This window comes from Oncorhynchus clarkii, chromosome 3 (assembly GCF_045791955.1).
Source record: "Oncorhynchus clarkii lewisi isolate Uvic-CL-2024 chromosome 3, UVic_Ocla_1.0, whole genome shotgun sequence".
Lineage (NCBI taxonomy): Eukaryota > Metazoa > Chordata > Actinopteri > Salmoniformes > Salmonidae > Oncorhynchus > Oncorhynchus clarkii.
Window position 1 is genome coordinate 79,604,250 of NC_092149.1, and position 22,437 is coordinate 79,626,686.

At 44.0% G+C, this 22,437-nt stretch overlaps 1 protein-coding gene across 2 annotated transcripts in view; it reads right to left on the bottom strand.

The window, feature by feature from the left end:
• The window catches only part of LOC139406168 (norrin-like), a 67,565-nt gene extending 49,109 nt beyond the window's left edge, over positions 1-18,456 (bottom strand). Inside the window, exon 1 of one of the 2 annotated variants that reach the window (XM_071148655.1) lies at positions 2,454-2,798. The gene's annotated coding sequence lies outside the window, so the exon portion shown is untranslated. Of the gene's footprint in view, positions 1-2,453; positions 2,799-18,115 lie in introns of those variants that run through there. The other variant, XM_071148656.1, reaches the window with a different exon arrangement.
• Positions 18,457-22,437: the final 3,981 nt, after the last annotated feature.

The following is a 22,437-nucleotide window of genomic DNA, read 5'->3' on the forward strand; positions in this document are numbered from 1 at the left end:
ACTGGTAGATAGAAACACACTGGTAGATAGAAACACACTGGTAGATAGAAACACACTGGTAGATAGAAACACACACTGGTAGATAGAAACACACACTGGTAGATAGAAACACACTGGTAGATAGAAACACACTGGTAGATAGAAACACACTGGTAGATAGAAACACACTGGTAGATATAGAAACACACACTGGTGTGTAATGGTGAGAGAACGATCCCCACATAGATGGATAGACACACACACGAACACACACACCTGGATTGGTCTGACTACACATGTTTCTGGAGACGTGTTTGACACTTCAAACACACTTCCTCTCCTCCTACTCCTCTCCAAACAATTCAAGAACAGTCTTTTCACACCAGCAGAACACACACAATGAGCATGAGGTGTTTCTCAGCTGGTATCATTGGCTTCGACTGAAGTGAGATGTCTGGATGGAAGTGTGCGTTACTTACTCTGTTTCTTTCTCTCTGTCCCTCTCTCTAGCCATCAATCTTTCTCTCTCTCTATCCAGCAATCTTTCTCTCTCTCTATCCATCAATCTTTCTCTCTCTCTATCCAGCAATCTGTCTCTCTTCTCTACCGGTGTCCCATTGTAGCTGTCATCATCACCACTCAGCATGAGGCCATAACCCCAGTACTAACCCTGCACACATACACACCCACATAGACCCACACTCACACTGACACACACACACCGCGAAAGCCATGTCCCTAGGCTACATCATTCAGGCACAACAGACCTCACCTCATAAATCCTCTCACCCCCCCACATAAATATTGATTTATTCTTAATTTCATTCCTTTACTTTAGATATGTGTGTATTGTTGTGAAATTGTTAGATTATTGCTTGTTAGAATTAACTGCACTGTTGGAGCTAGAAACAGAGGCATTTCTCTACACCCGCAATAACATCTGTTAAACACATATCTGTGACCAATAAAATGTGATTTTATTTGATATTTTGATACGCCCACATAAACACACAAACTGCCTTCACACAACAACCTAATAAAATGTCCTTTTGTTTCTGTCTGTGTCTTCCTCATCAGCGTGCACACACACACACACACGCACACGCACACACACACCGTTCTATGAGCCAGGGGGTGTAATTAATGTGGACTGATTTGACATCATAACACAGCAGCATAATTCTTGTCACACTGACAGTAACAATGTTCTTACGGCTATTATGAATAAGATATTTGGCAATACAAGCAGCCATGGTCACGGTCACACACACACACACCACTTCATACAAATGTTCACATAAACACCTTCCAGTTCTGTGTGTCTGCGCTGTGGTCACACTGATTTATATATCTACCTTCAGCAACACATATGGTGAGTAATGTAATAGCTCCAACAACATTACATAGAGTAATGTAATAGTTCCAACAACATTACATAGCTACATGTATTACTCTATCTATCCATGTCTATGGTTGTACGATAGCACATACCAGTATGTCATCATCACAGTCCTTAAAGGCTAAATCTGTTTCTGATTTCTGATCATTTTAATAGTTCATATAACTCTATTGATACTCAAAGAATTGAACTTATAAATGCTGTATCAGTACCCAAAATGTAGAGCTTAATTTATTGTAATAAGTATTTGGAAACAAACAATGTGTTTGTTTCAAAACTTTTCATGTATTGTCAGTTGATGCATCCAGCCTCATCCCTCAGCTTACCAAACAAAGTGGCAGGGTCAGGCTGTTGAAATGTGTGCTTTTAACCAGAACAGTGCCTGGGCACATACTGAGGCTAGAAATACCACCGTGGAGTCAGGAGATACCTGATGACTGCGGCTGAATGACTACACAATGAGCTGACACAACCAGGCAGGACCAACGCCTCAACCATCCTCTAATGGCTTTAAAAAATACCTGTATTAATCTACCTATTGATGGAAGGAATGACATTACTGTTGATAGATTTGTCTGTATAGTACATAAGATAAGGCAACCATTACCTAAAGCAATGCTGTGCTATAATTATTTGTCATTCATTGTGCACATTAATTGGTTACCTGGTAAAATACCTTTTGATGGAAAATATGATATTTGTCTATGTTATTCTATTCTATGTTCTATGTTATTCTATTCTATGTTCTATGTTATTCTATGTTATTCTATTCTATGTTCTATGTTATTCTGTCTATGTTATTCTATTCTATTCTATGTTCTATGTTATTCTATGTTATTCTGTCTATGTGTGCAGGAAATAGCAAACTGGAGCCCTAATGCTGTAAACCACAGCATTAACCTACATTCAGTTTGAACATGACAGTCTGCTAATGTACCCCATAAATGCCAGTTATGATGGAATAACTGCTGAGGACACCCAGTGATCGTGAGTATCAAATCCAGAGAAGGTGCACTGATCCTGGGTTGAGAGTGAGAGGAGCCCTGGGTCACCTCCAGATCTCTGGTGGTCTTACCTTCAACCCGCCACCGTAGACAGGAAGACAGGAATATCCAACAGCTGCTGCTGATCCGACACAGCCAGTAGAGTCTCCTCTTCCTTCTACAATAGCTTTTCAATCCCTCTGTCCCCTATTTCACTTGCTATCCTTCTCTGTCTCTCTCTCTATATGTCTCTCTATCCCTATCTATCTATCTATCTATCTATCTATCTATCTGTCTGTCTGTCTCTCTCTGTCACACTATATATCTCTGTCTCTCTCTCTGTCTCTCTCTCTCACACAGACTCGTGCAGACTGATCGTGTGAGCTTTGCTCACCCCCTTTCTCGCTCGCTCTTCCCTCCCTCCATCTCTCTGCTCTCCGTCCCTCCCTCTCACTTCAATTCAATATAATTTCAATTACATTTCAATTGAAGGGCTTTATTGGCAAAAGTATTGCAAAAGTAAGTGAAGTAGAAAATAAACAAAGTTAAATATTTTTGTTTACTGTAAATATTACACACACAAAAATTGCAAAAGAATAAAGACATTTCAAATGTCATATTATGTACAAATAGTTAAAGTACAAAAGGGAAAATAAATGAACATAAATATGGGTTGTATTTACAATGGTGTTTGTTCTTCACTGGTTGCCCTTTTCTTGTAGCAACAGGTCACAAATCTTGCTGCTGTGATGGCACACTGTGGTATTTCTCCCAATATGTATAGGAATGTATAAAAATTGTTTTTTTTGTGTCTCTAATATGGTCATACATTTGGCAGGTTACGAAGTGCAGCTCAGTTTCCAGTTCATTTTGTGGGCAGTGTGCACATAGCCTGTGTTCTCTTGAGAGCCAGGTCTGCCTATGGCAGCCTTTCTCAATAGCAAGGCTATGCTCACTGAGTTTCTTTGGGTCAGTCACAGTGGTCAGGTATTCTGTCACTGTGTACTCTCGGTTCAGTGACAAATAGCATTCTAGTTTGCGCTGTTTTTTTGATAATTTCTTTCCAATGTGTCAAGTAATTATCTTTTTATTTTCTCATGATTTGGTTGGGTCTAATTGTGATGCTGTCCTGAGGATCTGTGGGGTTTGTTTGTGTTTGTGAACAGAGCCCCAGGACGAGCTTGCTTAGGGGGCTCTTCTCCAGGTTCATCTCTCTGTAGGTGATGACTTTGTTATGGAAGGTTTGGGAATCGCTTTCTTTTCGGTGGTTGTAGAATTTTATGGCTCTTTTCTGGATTTTGATAATTAGCGGTTATCGGCCTAATTTGGTTCTGCATGCATTATTTGGTGTTTTACGTTGTACACAGAGGATATTTTTGCATGCAGTCTCAATTTGGTGTTTGTCCCATTTTGTGAATTCTTGGTTGGTGAGCGGACCCCAGACCTCACAATAAAGGGCAATGGGTTCTATAACTGATTCAAGTATTTTATAGCCAGATCCTAATTGGATCCTCTTTCTCTACTCTCCCTTCCTCTCTCTCTCTACTCTCCCATCTTCTCTCTCTACTCTCCTGCCCTTCCTCTCTCTCTCTACTCTCCCGCCCTTCCTCTTTCTCTCTACTCTCCCGCCCTTCCTCTCTCTCTATGCTCACTCACTCTCTCTCTCTTTCTAACCCGCTCTCTGTCATTCTCTCTACCTCTCTCTCTCTTTCTAATTCTCTCTATCTCTGTCTTTCTCTCTCTTTATCAGACTCCCTATTTTAAGGGGGAAACAAAAAGGGAAGGGCTTGGATGCGTTTGATGTGGAACGTGACACAGTAGGCATACATCAGACACACCAGCTGATACACAGACAAGCTCCCACAAGGCAAATGGGTATTCCAGGCACGGACTGCTGTGCTCTACTTACGCCATCACAGGGCCGACCAAAAGCCTGGGCCAGTTTTACGAGGTCGGGGTTATAAAACTGTTAGCAGAATTAGTTTATTTAAAAACAACTGGTCCCCTGGCCTTCCTGTTCGCGAACGACCAATCACTATAGGACACCTGGGGGTTGGGGTGAGGAGGGGGAGAGAGGGGGGCGGGGTAACTTACCTCTGCTGGATGTGACGGTAGACGTCAGAGTAAAATGGCATCCTCCTCTCATTCTCCAAACAACTCAAATGTTTTTGTTACCCGCAATTTATTTAACTAGGCAAGTCAGTTAAGAACAAATTCTTATTTACAATGACGGCCTAGGAACAGTGGGTTAACTGCCTTGTTCAGGGGCAGAACGACATATTTTTACCTTGTCAGGTCAGGGATTCGATCTAGAAACCTTTCGGTTACTGGCCCAACGCTCTGACCACTAGGCTACCTGCCGCAATGTTACCAGGTTGTTATCGTTAATGAGAATTCCTTGTGGAGACACAGACAGTTGGTTCATCTGTCCTAAACTGTCTCCACAGGGAGACAGACAGCCTAAAGACAGTAAGACAATAGCATCATAAGATTGCTGACAGACAATGGATGAGGGACGATACATGAGAAAAGTCATGAGACATTTTGAAGGAGAGACCATCGTTAGTGGGATACAGCAGTAGCCATACCTTCTCCCAAGGCGGACACAGATGCTGCTGATATTACAGTTTCAGGTCTCTTTTCTTAAAGCATTTGTGGAATTTTACACAATTTGAGAAGATCAATATCATATGACCAGAAATACTGGCACCAGTGGTGAGAATGTAATCTGTTAAATGAAGTGTGGATCCCAGACAAAAATACAAAGTTTAGAGAGCGAGCAAAAAAGAGAGAGAGAGTGTGAGAGAGACGGAGACAGAGAGAGAGAGACAGAGAGAGACAGAGAGAGAGAGAGAGAGTGTGAGAGAGACAGAGACAGAGAGACAGAGAGAGAGTGTGAGAGAGAGAGAGAGAGAGAGAGAGAGAGAGAGAGAGAGAGAGAGAGAGAGAGAGAGAGGAATATGTTATCTTCGGATTCCACTGTCGAAGGACACCAAAGATCAAGAGAAAAAACATGTTGTAACAAAGATATTCAACGTGCTTCAAACAATAGGCGCCTGAGGCAATCTAAGAATAACAACCAAGCCGAATCAAAGATGACTGAGTGAGTATTATATTAAAAGCTGTGTGTCTAATGACAACAAATACCTAGATAATCATTCATATCACAGACAGACAGACAGACAGACAGACAGACAGACAGACAGACAGACAGATATCCTGGTATGCAGTCTAAACTCTCTGGTGAAATAAGGAGGCAAGCCTCACAACTATACCTGGAAGATCTTAGCTGACCCTCAAAAAATCTCACCTTCTGTCCCACGCACGCACGCACACACACATCCCTTCACCTGTCTCTGACAGGTGCGACTTACAGCTGAGAGAGACAGAGTGGAAAGTTACACCTCACCAACAGGCAGCTTGGAGAGATCCAAGAGACTGTACTTCTATTTAGAAAAGATGTTCAATAGTTTCACTGGTTTTAAAGGATCGCCTCAGTGATTCTAAGTGGAAAACAGAATACAAATGATTCTCTGGAGGGAAATCTGAGTATCCCTGTTTGGTATAGAACACCTGTGTTAGCATGAGGTGGTGACAGATTAAATTAGTCTAGGAACTGATGTTACAAAATATAAAATAAAATTAAATCAATCAAATCCAATGTTATTGGTCGCGTACACAACCATTTAGGCAGGCTTTATGGCAGCTGCAACCAAATATTTCCTATCTATCAGTAAATGTCAACAAGCACAAAATAATCCCCCAAATAATATAATATAATCACATACGTAATAAAATAACATACTTCAAATTGTTCCGTTTCAGCAAAAAAGCAAATCCCACATGAAGTAAGTCTGAGAGAGTAGTACTGAAAATATGTATTTCACCTTTATTTAACCAGGTAGGCTAGTTGAGAACACCTTTATTTAACCAGGTAGGCCAGTTGAGAACACCTTTATTTAACCAGGTAGGCTAGTTGAGAACACCTTTATTTAACCAGGTAGGCTAATTGAGAACACCTTTATTTAACCAGGTAGGCCAGTTGAGAACACCTTTATTTAACCAGGTAGGCTAGTTGAGAACAAGTTCTCATTTGCAACTGCGACCTGTCCAAGATAATGCAAAGCAGTTTGACACATACAACACAGTGTTACACATGGAATAAACAAACATACAGTCAATAATACAGTAGAGAAATCTATATACAGTGTGTGCAAATGAGGTAGGATAAAAGAGGTAAGGCATAAAATAGGCCATGGTGGCGAAGTAATTACAATATAGCAAGTAAACACTGGAATGGTAGAATGTACAGACGATGAATGTGCAAGTTGAGATACTGGGGTGCAAAGGAACAAGATAAATAAATAAATACAGTATGGGGATGAGGTAGATTGGATGGGCTATTAACAGATGAGCTATGTACAGGTGCAGTGATCTGTGAGCTGCTCTGACAGCTGGTGCTTAAAGCTAGTGTGGGAGGTAAGAGTCTCCAGCTTCAGAGATTTTTGCAGTTTGTTCCAGTCATTGGCAGCAGAGAACTAGAAGGAGAAGCGGCCAAAGGAAGAATTGGCTTTGGGGGTGACCAGTGAAATATACCTGCTGGACCGCGTGCTACGGGTGGGTGATGCTATGGTGACCAGTGAGCTGAGATAAGGTGGGGCTTTACCTAGCAGAGACTTGTAGATGACCTGGAGCCAGTGGGTTTGGCGACGAATATGTAGCGAGGGCCAGCCAACGAGATCATATAGGTTGCAGTGGTGGGTAGTATATGGGGCTTTGGTGACAAAACGGATGGTACTGTGATAGACTGCATCCAATTTGTTGAGTAGAGTGTTGGAGGCTATTTTGTAAATGACATCGCCGAAGTCGAGGATCGGTAGGATGGTCAGTTTTACGAGGGTATGTTTGGCAGCATGAGTGAAGGATGCTTTGTTGCGAATTAGGAAGCCGATTATATATTTAATTTTGGATTGGAGATGTTTAATGTGAGTCTGGAAGGAGAGTTTACAGTCTAACCAGACACCTAGGTATTTTTAGTTGTCCGCATATTCTAAGTCAGAACCGTCCAGAGTAGTGATGCTGGACGGGCGGGCAGGTGCGGGCAGCGATCGGTTGAAGAGCATGCATTTAGTTTTAGGAGAGTTGTATGGCATTGAAGCTCATCTGGAGGTTCGTTAACACAGTGTCCACAGTGTCCAGTGTCAGAGGTATACAGAATGTGGTCGTCTGCGTAGAAGTGGATCAAAGAATCACCAGCAGCGAGAGCGACATCATTGATGTATACAGAGAAGAGAGTCGGCCTGAGAATTGAACCCTGTGACACCCCCATAGAGACTGCCAGAGGTCCGGACAACTGGCCCTCCCATATGACATACTGAACTCTATCAGAGTAGTAATTGGTGAAGCAAGCGAGGCAACCTTTTAAGAAACCAAGGCTGTTGAGTCTGCCGATAAGAATGTTGTGAATGACAGAGTCGAGAGCCTTGGCCAGGTCGATGAATGCGGCTGCACAGTAATGTCTCTTATCGTTATGATATTGCTTAGGACCTTGAGCGTGGCTGAGGTGCACCCATGACCAGCTCTAAAACCAGATTGCATAGCGGAGAAGGTACGGTGAGATTCGAAATGGTCGGTAATCTGTTTGTTAACTTGGCTTTCAAAGACCTTAGAAAGGTAGGGTAGAATAGATATAGGTCTGTAGCAGTTTGGGTCTAGAGTGTCTCCCACTTTGAAGATGGGGATGACCGCGGCAGCTTTTCAATCTATTGGAATCTCAGACGATACGAAAGAGAGGTTGAACAGGCTAGTAATAGGGGTCGCAATCATTTCGGCAGATAATTTTAGAAAGAGAGGGTCCAGATTGTCTAGCCCGGCTGATTTGTAGGGGTCCAGATTTTTGTCAGCTCTTTCAGAACATCAGCTATCGGGATTTGGGTGAATGAGAAGTGGGGGAGGTTTGGGCAAGTTGCTGTGGGGAGCGCAGGGCTGTTGACCGGGGTAGGGGTAGCCAGGTGAAAAGCATGGCCAGCCGTAGAAAAATGGTTATTGAAATTCTCAATTATTGTGGATTTATTGGTGGTGACAGTGTTTCCTAGCCTCAGTGCAGTGGGCAGCTGGGAGGAGGTGCTCTTATTCTCCATGGACTTTACAGTGTCCCAGAACCTTTTTGAGTTTATACTACAGGATGCAAATTAGTGTTTGAAAAAGCTAGCCTTAGCTTTCCTAACTGCCTGTGTATATTGGTTCCTGACTTCCCTAAAAAAGCTTTGTATCACGGGGGCTGTTCAATGCTAATGCAGAACGCAGCAGGATGTTTTTGTGCTGGTCAAGGGCAGACAGGTCTGGAGTGAACCAAGGGCTATATCTATTCCTAGTTCTACATTTTTTTGAATGGAGCATGCTTATTTAAAATGGTGAGGAAGGCACTTTTAAAGAATAACCAGGCATACCCCAATGTCATTCCAGGATACCCCGGCATTGATCGCTGAGATCTTGGTTGAAAACAGCAGAGGTGTATATGGGGGGCGAGTTAGTTAGGATGATATCTATGAGGGTGCCCGTGTTTACGGATTTGGGGTTGTACCTGGTAGGTTCATTGATCATTTGTGTGAGATTGAGGGCATCAAGCTTAGATTGTAGGATGGCCGGGGTGTTAAGCATGTCCCAGTTTAGGTCACCTAGCAGCACGAGTTCAGAAGATAGATGGGGGGCAATCAATTCACATATGGTGTCCAGGGCACAGCTGGGGGCAGAGGGTGGTCTATAGCAAGCAGCAACAGTGAGAGACTTGTTTCTGGAAAGGTCCATTTTTAGAAGTAGAAGCTCGAATTGTTTTGGTACAGACCTGGATAGTAAGATAGAACTGCAGGCTATCCCTGCAGTAGATTGTGTGTGTGTGTGTGTGTGTGTGTGTGTGTGTGTGTGTGTGTGTGTGTGTGTGTGTGTGTGTGTGTGTGTGTGTGTGTGTGTGTGTGTGTGTGTGTGTGTGTGTGTGTGTGTGTGTGTGTGTGTGTGTGTGTGTGTGTGTGTGTGAGCATGTGTTTGTGAGCTTCTGTGTTTGTGCATTTGTGTGTGTGTACGTGTGTATCCTTTATGTGTTGAAGCCTGGAGGAGTACTGGTAGAGGGATTGACAGCATGTGTCATCATCTGCTCTCTGACAACACGCAGTAAAACCACCTCAAAACCACCTCAGCACTGTAAAACCACCACAGCACTGTAAAACCACCTCAGCACTGTAAAACCACCTCAGCACTATAAAACCACCTCAGCACTGTAAAACCACCTCAGCACTGTAAAACCACCTCAGCACTATAAAACCACCTCAGCACTATAAAACCACCTCAGCACTGTAAAACCACCTCAGCACTGTAAAACCACCTCAGCACTGTAAAACCACCTCAGCACTATAAAACCACCTCAGCACTGTATAACCACCTCAGCACTGTAAAACCACCTCAGCACTGTAAAACCACCTCAGCACTGTAAAACCACCTCAGCACTGTAAAACCACCTCAGCACTGTAAAACCACCTCAGCACTATAAAACCACCTCAGCACTGTAAAACCACCTCAGCACTGTAAAACCACCTCAGCACTGTAAAACCACCACAGCACTATAAAACCACCTACGCACTGTAAAACCACCTCAGCACTGTAAAACCACCTCAGCACTGTAAAACCACCTCAGCACTGTAAAACTGTCACAGCACTGTAAAACCACCTCAGCACTATAAAACCACCTAGCGCTGTAAAACCACCTAAGCACTGTAAAACTGTCACAGCACTATAAAACCACCTACGCACTGTAAAACCACCTCAGCACTGTAAAACCACCTCAGCTCTGCAAAACCACCACAGCACTGTAAAACCACCACAGCACTATAAAACCACCTACGCACTGTAAAACCACCTCAGCACTGTAAAACCACCACAGCACTGTAAAACCACCACAGCACTGTAAAACCACCACAGAGTGATAAATCCACCACAGAGTGATAAATCCACCACAGAGTGATAAATCCACCACAGCACTGTAAAACCACCACAGAGTGATAAATCCACCACAGCACTGTAAAACCACCACAGCACTGTAGTAGCAGTAGTAGCAGTAGCAGTAGTACTGGTAGCAGCAGTAGTAGTAGCAGTAGTAGCAGTAGCAGTAGGAGCAGTAGTAGCAGTAGCAGTAGTAGCAGTAGCAGCAGTAGTAGCTGTAGTAGTAACAGTAGTAGTAGCAGTAGCAGTAGTAGCAGTAGTAGTAGTAGTAGTAGCAGCAGTGATAGCAGCACAGCAGTAGCAGCAGCATCAGCAGTAGTAGCAGTAGTAGCAGTAGTAGCAGGAGCAGCAGTAGTAGCAGTAGCAGTAGTAGCAGTAGTAGTAGTAGTAGTAGCAGCAGTGATAGCAGCACAGCAGTAGCAGCAGCAGCAGCAGTAGTAGCAGTAGTAGCAGTAGTAGCAGGAGCAGCAGTAGCAGTATTAGTAGAAGCATTAACAGTAACAGTAGCAGTAGTAGCATTAGCAGCAGTATGAGTAGTAGCATTAGCAGTAGCGTAAGTAGCAGTATTAGTAGCAGTAGCAGCAGTAGTAGCAGTATTAGCAGTAGTAGCAGCAGTAGAAGTAGTAGTAGTAATAGTAGCAGAAGTAGCAGAAGTAGCAGCAGTAGCAGTATTAGCATTAGCAGTAGCAGTAGCAGCAGCAGTAGCAGAAAAAGTAGTAGCAGTAGTAGTAGTAGCAGTAGTAGTTACAGCAGTAGTAGCAGTAGTAGCAGTAGCAGCAAAATAAGTGGTAGTAGTAGTAGCAGTAGCAGAAGTAGCAGTAGTAGCATTAGCAGTAGCAGTAGTAGAAGCAGCAGTAGCGGCAGTAGCAGCAGCAGTAGCAGGAGCAGTACTAGCAGTTGTAATAGTAGCGGTAGTAGTAGCAGTAGTGGCAGTAACAGTAGCAGTAGTAGCAACAGCAGTAGCGGCAGTAACAATAGTAGCAGTAGTAGCAGTTGCGTCTGTAGTAGTAGTAGTAGAAGCAGTAGTAGTAGTAGCAGTTGCGTCAGTAGCAGTACTGGCAGTAGCAGTAGCGTTAGCAGTAGTAGTAGTAGTAGTAGTAGCAGTAAGAGCAGTAGCAGTAGCAGTAGTAGTAGTAGCAACAGCAGTAGCAATGGTAGCAGTAGTAGCAGTAATAGCAGCAGCAGTAGGAGTAGCAGTAGCGGCAGTAACAATAGTAGCAGTAGTAGCAGTTGTGTCTGTAGTAGTAGTAGAAGCAGTAGTAGTAGTAGCAGTTGTGTCAGTAGCAGTACTGGCAGTAGCAGTAGCGTTAGCAGTAGTAGTAGTAGTAGCAGTAGGAGAAGTAGCAGTAGAAGTAGCAGTAGTGACAGTAGCAGTAGTGGCAGTAGCAGTAGTGGCAGTACCAGTAGTACCGGCAGTGGCAGTAGCAGTAGTAGCAGCAGCAGTAGCAGCAGCAGTAGCAGTAGCGTCAGTAGCCATAGCTGCAGTAGCAGTAGCAGTAGTAGCAGTAGAAGTAGCAGTATCAGTAGCAGCAGCAGCAGCAATAGCAGTAGCAGCAGTAGCCATAGCAGCAGTAACTATAGTAGTAGCAGTAGCAGTAGTAGCAGCAGTAGCAATAGTAGTAGCAGTAGCAGTAGTAGCAGCAGCAGTAGCAGTAGCAGTAGCGACAGTAACCATAGCAGCAGTAGCTGTAGCAGTAGCAGTAGTAGTAGTAGTAGTAGCAGTAGCAGTAGTAGCAGCAGTAGCATTAGTAGCAGTAGCAGCAGTAGAAGTAGTAGCAGTAGTAGTAGTAGCAGTAGTAGCATCAGTAGCAGCTGCAGCAGTAGCGGCAGTAGCAGCAGCAGTAGTAGCAGTGGTAGTAGTATCAGTAGCAGCAGTGGTAGTAGTAGCAGTAGTAGTAGTAGCAGTAGTAGCATCAGTAGCAGCAGCAGTAGCAGCAGTATTAGCAGCAGTATTAGCGGTAGCATTGGCAGCAGCAGTAGTAGTAGCAGTAGTAGCAGTAGCAGTAGTGACAGTAGCAGTAGTGGCAGTACCAGTAGTACTGGCAGTAGCAGCAGTGGCAGTAGCAGTACAGGTAGCAGTAGTAGCAGCAGTAGCAGCAGCAGTAGCAGCAGTATTAGCAGCAGTATTAGCGGTAGCATTGGCAGCAGCAGTAGCAGCAGCAGGCTTTTGCAGGGCTGCTTGGTGTTATTGCGTGAGAGGGGCAGAGACTATACTTATAATTTATGGGCCAGAAACACATTCAATCTTCATTCAGGAGATTGATTTCCAGTCTTATTTCAGCCTTCATTCAGGAGATTGATTTCCAGCCTTATTTGTCTTCATTTAGGAGATTGATTTCCAGCCTTATTTGTCTTCATTTAGGAGATTGATTTCCAGCCTTATTTGTCTTCATTTAGGAGATTGATTTCCAGCCTTATTTGTCTTCATTTAGGAGATTGATTTCCAGCCTTATTTGTCTTCATTTAGGAGATTGATTTCCAGCCTTATTTGTCTTCATTTAGGAGATTGATTTCCAGCCTTATTTCAGTCTTCATTCAGGAGATTGATTTCCAGCCTTATTTCAGTCTTCATTTAGGAGATTGATTTCCAGCCTTATTTCAGTCTTCATTTAGGAGATTGATTTCCAGCTACATGAAAAAAGGGAAAGGGCCCATCATTTGGGGAGATTTATGTTGACCGGTGCGCAACAGACAAACAGGCCTGTTCGCCTCCAAAATGGGCTCTACCGGGAATGATAGTCCAAATGAAAATAGTCCCCTATAACTAATTTACAGCCGGTGTAGAACAACTTCTCTTCATTTAAGCAGCTAGAATAATGTTATGCCCGCTCGCTGCCAAAGACAACCTGTGTGTGCGTGTGTGCGCGCACGTGCGTTTGACGAGTGTACCAGGTTTGACTGAGCGTCGGGGGGATAGACTTCTACTGAAGTGTTCAGAACCTTTTAGGCGGAGGTAGTAAATGGATAATGACTGTTACGGGAACAAAATGTCAAAGAAATTGAGAATTGTCTGAAGAAGTAGGGAATTTTCACTGATTTGCTCCCAACACACACACACACACACACCTTATCTCCACAGAGCAGTGATATTCAGAGAGAGAGAACGGAGAAAGACATTATTTTAAAAGAGCAAGGAGAGAGAGAGATCCAGAAAAAAAAAGGTATTTACAGAGAGAGAGAGAGAGAGAGAGAGAGAGAGAGAGATTGACAAATATAAAGAGTAACTGTTTCCCCATGTGCACCTGGCATTGGTTGACACTTTGAAAGTCTGGTCTTAATCCTGTCCCCCCTAGCCCTCCTCCCTGCTCCGCTGCCAACACCTATAGGTACTGAGGAATTACAGGAAGGGATAATGGAATGAAGGACAGCAGCCAAAACCAGCCTCCTAAAATCTCTTAATCTCTCCCTTCATCTCTCTCTGTCTCTCCCCTCATCTCTCTCCGTCTCGCTTTATCTCTCAATCTCTCTTCATCTTTCTTAATTTCTCTCTTCACCACCTCTCTCTCTCTTCACCTCTCCTCATCATCTCTCTTTGTCTCTTCATCTCATTCTCTTTATCTATCTTCATCTCTTATCTCTCTCTTCATGGCTCCTCATCTCTCTCTTCATCTCTCTTTATCTCTTTTATCTCTCTTAATCTCCCTTAATCTCTCCATCTTTCTTCATCTCTCTCTCCCTCTCCTCACCATTTCTCTTCATCTCTCAATTATTATCTCTTCATCTCTCTATATCTCTATCTTCATCTCTCTCTTTACCTCTCATCATCTCTCTTCATTTCTGTCTTTGTCTCTTCATCTCTCTGCTTCTCTTCCTTTATCTCTCAATTAATCTATTTTTATCTCTCTTCATATCTCTCTTCAGTTTCCTCTTTATCTCTCTCCATCTCCATCTCTCTCTTTTTCTTATTTTATCTCTCAATTCATCTCTCTTCACCTTTTGCTTTCCTCTTCATATCTCTCTCTTTATCTCTCTTCATTGCTCTTCATCTCTCTCTATCTCTCTTCATCTCTCATTAGAACTGCTCCTCTGTTTCATCTGTAGAATATGCATATAACTAAAAGCATTGTAATCTCTTCTCCAGCAGGGGCCTATTTTATTGAATAGTAATGCAGTTACTAAGGCTACCCTAAATGCAAAATTGGATGAAAAAACATAAGGCTGGGGTTATTTTGTAACGCTGTGGTCAGGTTGAATGCTGGTTGAAAAAAATCATGTTTTAACTACCACACAGAAATGCCTTAACCAGACTCTAATATGATCTTTCTGTAATTAGCTATTTGCATATTCTTAACGCAGGGCTGTATGTCAGATTATATATCAGATAGATGAACCTATTCATCGACCTTTGACCTATCCACAGTTATCTGTAGGGCAAGGTGTCACACAAAAATCAGAATCAGCTGGAACGCAGCCTCTCGTTGTGTTTGTCTCCTGTTAAAGGAGTAGGTACTACGAGAAAATAGTCTGTCGTTAAACACGCTAGGAAACTTTCCCTTATCGTTCACTGGGGTCTGTAACGAGTCAGTCCTTCCAACATTGGCCCTGGCAGCATCAAGCCTGCATTCTTCTGTTAGCACATGTAGCTAACACGCACACGCACGCACGTGTTCACAGGAGACCTTTTAACCCCAGAGACTTTTATGACCTTTTCCGGCGTATCGTATTTTACAGTGTTTTACAGCCAGGACCGAGGGAGGGAGCAGGACGACAGTAAAGTTAAACAAGGAAAGGACAACATTACACACTCCCCACCCGGGTATGTTTTCGTCTCTCTTCTCCTTTCCCACTCCCCAGGTCACACCACCATAGCATCTGGAGGGAGGTCAGTCTGACCTGTGAAATGTGACCTGTGCTTTTTCTATGTCCTGGTAACTTTGTCTTTGGTCCAGTGACTGTGTTACATAGTCTGCTGGGAGGGGGAGGAGGGAAGGATGTGAGGGTTATTGTCCCTCCTCACACTCTGTTTCGGGATGCAAAAAAAGGCCAAGTATGCACTCAAGCCTCCCCTTCCTCCCCCTTCCTCCAGATGACGTCAAGAGTTTTTTTTAGTTTGTTTAAGCGGGTGGCGGTGGAGGCAGCGGACAGGAGTGTGTGTGACTCGGGAGGGTAATATTTGAGTAGGTGTGAAAGCAGACAGTGAAGACCCAATAATGCCCTAGAGGTGATGTCATACACTCGTTCTGAACTCCGAGTGGGGGGTGGGGTGGGGTGGGGGGGATTGTGTGTGTGTGTGTGCTGCGTATGTGTGAGTGTGTTTGTGTTGATGGATTGGGATCTCTCTGTTCCCTGTTTAAGATGCGGGGGATTGGATGGTTGATTAGCAAATGTTTTTAGTTATCCCATGGACCAGAGAAACATGTCAGTGACATAGATGGAGGCTCTAATTTCAACCAACCTGCCGATCAACCGGTTAGTTTTTATACCCTGACACCACACACACACACACACACACACACACACACACACACACAGGCCGCCCCAGATCCCAAGAATATCATGATCATCATCGTACATAGAGGGTAGTCCACTGAAACTGGGAAGAGGATGAGAGGAGAAGACGAGAGGAGGTGAAAGGAGAGAAGAGGAGGACAAAGAAGAGAACGAGAGGAGGTGAAAGGAGAGAAGAGGACAGAGAAGAGAACGAGAGGAGGTGAAAAGAGTGAAGAGGACAGAGAAGAGAACGAGAGGAGGAGGTGAAAGGAGAGAAGAGGAGGACAGAGAAGAGAACGAGAGGAGGTGAAAGGAGAGAAGAGGACAGAGAAGAGAACGAGAGGAAAAGGTAAAAGGAGAGAAGAGGAGGACAGAGAAGAGAACGAGAGGAGGAGGTGAAAGGAGAGAAGAGGAGGACAGAGAAGAGAACAAGAGGAGGAGGTGAAAGGAGAGAAGAGGAGGACAGAGAAGAGAACGAGAGGAAAAGGTAAAAGGAGAGAAAAGGAGGAAAGAGAAGAGAACGAGAGGAGGAGGTGAAAGGAGAGAAGAGGAGGACAGAGAAGAGAACAAGAGGAGGAGGTGAAAGGAGAGAAGAGGAGGACAGAGAAGAGAATAAGAGGAGGTGAAAGGAGAGAAGAGGAGGACAGAGAAGAGAACGAGAGAGGAGGTGAAAGGAAGGAGAAGAAGAGAGAAGATGAGGACAGAAAAGAGGATGAGAGGAGAGGAAAGAAGAAGAGGGGGACAGAGGAGAGAGGAGAAGAGGACAGAGAAGAGAAGGACAGAGAAAGAAGGAGGACAGAGGAGAGGTGGGGAGATAAGTACAGATGAGAGAAAAGGAGAGGAGGGGAGAGAAGAGGAGGACAGATGAGAGGAAAGAGGAAATGAGATGAGAGAAGAGGACAGAGGAGAGAAGTGGAGGACAGAGGAAAGGAAAGAAGAGGAAAGGAGATGAGAGAAAAGGACAGAGGAGAGGACAGAGGAGAGAATAGGACAGAAGAGAAGAGGACAGAGAAGAGAAGAGGAGGGGACATGAGAGAAGAGAAGGACAGAGGAGAGGACGACAGAGGAGAGCAGAGGACAGGAGAAGATAAAATAGGAAAGGAGGACAGAGGACTGTGGCGATTGTCATAATGTTATACATCAAGTCTTGCCTGATTATTCATGTCCTGACATTGATTAACACCTGTTAATTTTTAGAAGCACATTTATTGATGTGTGAATGTAGTGGTAGAATGAGAGAAGGTGATATACTCGCAACTAGCCAGTGATTTATGACATTGTTTGGATGGCAGACCATCTGTGGGCTATCACTGGGGTCAAACACACCTTATCTGTGGCAATCTCAAGGAAGAGACGTTCTCACGGAAGTCCTGGGGTCACTGACGCTAGGAGAGGTGTGAAGACTGATGAAAATGTGGAATAACAATAACGACACAGAAGGTGAACTCCTATCATTTAAATGGAGTTGATTAGATTGCAATCTGGGTGTGCTTGTTTTCACTAGCAAAGTGCTAAGACATGTTAATTCAGGGTGGGGGTGTGTTCCTTTTGGTCAAAAGGGCAGTGAATTTGTTCATATTTAGAGCTCTTGCTATCAAGCTCCTGTGTGTATCAGACACACATCGTTTTTTCCTCTGAAGAGATTATTCTGAAATAAAGACACGTGGAAACCACGTTAAGTCTTAACCTATTGGTGATAGTCATTTACTCTGAGTAGTCTGGAATGTATCATGTATTTCATGTACACTGGAATTGTTTGAGCGTTAATTATTTTTGACTAATAAATTATATTAGTTAAATTGAGTAAATGCAGCCCTGGTTTTACAAAGTAATGATTTGATTGACCATTACACTTATAATTGAGCAGGTCTATTGGTAGTTGTTATTTACACTATACATAGCACATGTTTGGGTTCCACCTTGACGTCTCTGATCTGCTTGCCTCAATAACGCAATGCTAAAACATTGGTCGCCAGGATTAGCTACTTGTATCTAGTCTCTTAATAATTTCATAACGGTGCAAGATAGACACATGTTCATTATAATCATACTGAGAGGTGATGTAAAGGCTATTTTTTACACTGCTGCTACTCAGTGTTTATTATCTATGCATAGTATGTACAAATTACCTCGACTAACCTGTACCCCCAGCACATTGACTCTGTACCAGTACCCCCGTATATATAACCTTGTTATTGTTATTTTATTGTGTTACTTTTTATTGTATTTTTTCCTTTAGTTTATTTAGTAAATATTTTCTTGACTATTTCTTGAACTGCATTGTTGGTTGAGGGCTATTGCAACAACACATCGTCAGTAGGGTAAAACTAACCTGTCTCACGACGGTCTAAACCCAGCTCACGTTCCCTATTAGTGGGTGAACAATCCAACGCTTGGTGAATTCTGCTTCACAGTGATAGGAAGAGCCGACATCGAAGGATCAAAAAGTGACGTCGCTGTGAACGCTTGGCCGCCACAAGCCAGTTATCCCTGTGGTAACTTTTCTGACACCACCTGCTTAAAACAACAAGTCAGAAGCATTTCACGGTAAGGTTGTATTCGGCGCATGTGACAAATACAATTTGATTTGATTGGTTAGGAACTATAAAACAGCAGCCATCCCCCTCCGGTGTCAATTATCCACAGGCAGACAGGCACGCTTCTGATTACACTGGATCCCCTGTATTCCCTCTGCTGTGCCGAGTAGATAAGTGGGGAACGGCCTGATAAGGGATAAGCTTCTGACAAGGCAGAGGCATCCAAACTTAGCTTACAATCCAGAGAGCTATAACTACTGTCAGGCACAGGCTGCGGTCCCATTCTCTACCCTTCTCCCCTATTTTGTGTGTTTGTAACTTATTCTGTACATAATGTTTCTGCCACCGTCTATTATGACCGAGAAGAGCTTTTGGATATCAGAACAGCAATTACTGACCTCGAACTGAACTAAGATTTTTTTCTTTAATTAGTCTGACGCGAAGGATATACTGTTGCTCCCGGACCAGGCCCATCCCCGTCATTCGCATGAAGAAAAGATGGAGAAACTGGGAGCACAGATCCGGGTGCTTTGTGAGAATTCCTCAGCGAGTAGGTAACCCGCCTCTAACATCCGTTTTATTGGCCAACATGCAATCACTGGAGAATAAACTGGATGAGCTCCGTTCGAGACTATCCTACCAATGGGACATTAAAAACTGTAATATCTTATGTTTCACACATATAATATACAGTTGGCTGGGTGTTCCATGCATCGGCAAGACAGAACAGCTACGTTCGGTAAGACGAGGGGTGGTGGTGTGTGTCTATTTGTCAATGACAGCTGGCGCACAATGTCTAATATTAAGGAAGTTTTGAGGTATTGCTCATCTGAGGTAGAATACCTCATGATAAGCTGTAGACCACACTATCTACCAAGAGAGTTTTCATCTATATTTTCGTGTAGCTGACTATTTACCACCACAAACCAATGCTGACACTAAGATCGCACTCAAGGAGCTGAATAAGGCCATAAGTGAACAAGAAAATGCTCATCCAGAAGCGGCACTCCTAGTGGCTGGGGACATTAATGCAGACAAACTTAAATCCGTTATACCTAATTTATACCAGCATGTCACATGTGCAATCAGAGGAGAAAAAAAAAACTCTAGACCACCTTTACTCCAAACACAGAGACACATACAAAGCTCGCCCTTGCCCTCCATTTGGCAAATCAGACCAAAATTCTACACTCCTGATTCATGCTTACAAGAAAAAACTAAAGCAGTACCAATGACTTGCTCAATATGGAAGTGGTTAGATGCGCATGCTACGCTACGAGATTGTTTTGCTAGCACAGACTGGAATATGTTCCGTGACTCATCCAATGGCATAAGAAGTATACCACCTCAGTCACTAGTTTCATCAATAAGTGCATCGACGACGTCGTCCCCACAGTGACCGTACGTATATTTCCCAAACAGAAACCATGGATTACAGGCAACATCCACACCGAGCTAAAGGCTAGAGCAGACGCTTTTAGGGAGCAGGACACTAATCCGGACACTTATAAGAAATCCCGCTATACCCTCAGACGAACCATCAAACAGGAAAAACGTCAATACAGGACTAAGATTGAATGATACTACACCGGCTCTGACGCTCATCAGATGTGGCAGGGCTTGCAAACTATTACGGACTACAAAGGCAAACACAGCCGCGAGCTGCCCAGACAAGCTACCAGACAGGCTAAATGCCTTTTATAACCAACTGGGAAGTGTATTCACTGACATTTTCAACCTCTCCCTGACCGAGGCTGTAATAACTACATGTTCCAAGCAGACCACCATAGTCCCTGTGCCCAAGAAAGTGAAGGTAACCTTCCAAAATGACTACCGCCCTGTAGCACTCACGTCAGTAGCCATGAAGTGCTTTGAAAGGCTGGTCATGGCTCACATCAACACCGTCATCCATAGACCCACTCCAATTTGCATACCACCCCAACAGATCCACAGAGTATGCGATCTCAATTGCACTACACACTGTCCTTTCACACCTGGACAAAAGGAACACCTATGTGAGAATGCTGTTCATTGATTACAGCTCAACGTTCAACACCATAGCGCCCACAAAGCTCATCACTAAGCTAAGGACCCTGGGACTAAACACCTCCCTCTGCAACTGAATCCTGGACTTCCTGTCGGGCCGCCCCCAGCTGGTAAGGGTAGGCAACAACACATATACCACGCTGATACTCAACACGGGTGCCCCTCAGGGGTGCGTGCTCAGTCCCCTCCTGTACTCCCTGTTCACCCATGACTGTGTGGCCAAGCACGACTCCAACACCATCATTAAGTTTGCTGACAACACAACAGTGATAGGCCTGATCACCGACAACGATGTGACAGCCTATACGGAGGACGTCAGAGACCTGGCAGTGTGGTGCCAGGACAACAGCCTCTCCCTCAACATGAGCAAGACAAAGTAGCTGATTGTGGACGACAGGAAAAGGAGGGCCGAACAGGCCCCCATTAACATTGGCGGGGCTGTAGTGGAGCGAGTCGAGAGCTTCAAGTTCCTTGGTGTCCACAGGATCCAAACACACCAAGACAGCCGTGAAGAGGGCACGACAATGACTATTCCCCCTACCCTAACCCAGACAACACTGGGACAATTGTGTGCCACCCTATGGGACTCCAGATCACGGCCGGTTATGATACAGCCCGGGATCAAACCCAGGCCTGTAGTGACACCACTAGCACTACGATGCAGTGCCTTAGAGCGCTGCGCCACCAGGGAGGCCATAATCCATGTCTTTTATTGAAAGAGGATAATATATACAGCGAGCAGTGAGGTGATTGATTTCATAGGCTGATGATCTATCTGGCGGTTTTCTTCTCCATATCTTTGTCTCCGTGTTGCCTGTGTTGGGTCGGTTAGAGTGTTGGGTCGATGTTGGTCTGGACACTGCCGAACATATCTTCCAGGAGGACAGAGTAGTTAATGTTCTTCACCTACAGTCCACTGTGGACAATCAATTAAGTTGATTCAATTCAACAATAGCAGAACAAAGGGCTCAAGGCAACACACAATATAGTACTGGACAAGTCCCTCATTGAGGATGACAGTTGACTTGTTTGGTTAAATAAAGGTTCCCACTGGGCACAGATGTCAATTCAACATCTATTCTACATTGGTTCAATGTAATTTCATTGAAATGGCGTGGAAACAACTTTGATTCAACTAGTGTGTGCCCAGTGGGTTAGAAGTCCTAAATTAAATAATTGTCACACTAGTAACATCCCTGAATTTAAATAGATGCAGATTAAATGCAAGCTTTTGCATTAAAAAAATGCAATGTTAGTGGTAACAAAACTAAATCAAAACTGAAAAAATATGTTCAAACAGGAGTCCCAGGAAGACATAGGTACTGTAGATGCCAGGCATCAGCAGAAGCGGACAATCAGGAAAATAACAGAGCCTGGATGATGGGGCAAACAACCCAAAGCAAGTCCACAAGCAGAATCAAGCAACTCTTCTGATGTCATCACTGTGAGACAGAGACGTGAGGACGTGATGATGCAAAGTCACGGCAGCCATTGTTACTCTCTGGTGGGTCCGTGTAGCTGGTTTAGAAAGGCAGAGTAGCGCCAGCAGAGCATAAAAATCGCCTGTCCTCGGTTGCAACACTCACTAGAGAGTTCCAAACTGCCTCTGGAAGCAATGTCAGCACAATAACTGTTAATCGGGAGCTTCATGAAATGCGTTTCCATGGCCGAGCAGCCAAGCGTCGGCTGGAGTGGTGTAAAGCTTGCCGCCATTGGACTCTGGAGCAGTGAAAACGCGTTCTCTGGAGTGATGAATCACGCTTCACCATCTGGCAGTCTGACGAACAAATCTGGATTTGGCGGATGCCAGGAGAACGCTACCTGCCCCAATGCATAATGCCAATTGTAAAGTTTGGTAGAGGATGAATCATGGTCTGGGGCTGTTTTTCATGGTTCGGACTAGGCCCCTTAGTTCCAGTGAAGGGAAATCTTAACGCTACAGCATATAATGACATTCTAGACCATTCTGTGTTTCCAACTTTGTGGTAGTAGTTTGTGGAAGGCCCTTTACTGTTTCAGCATTACAGCATGTTTGTCGAGATTGTTGTGGAAGAACATGAGTGGCTTGCAC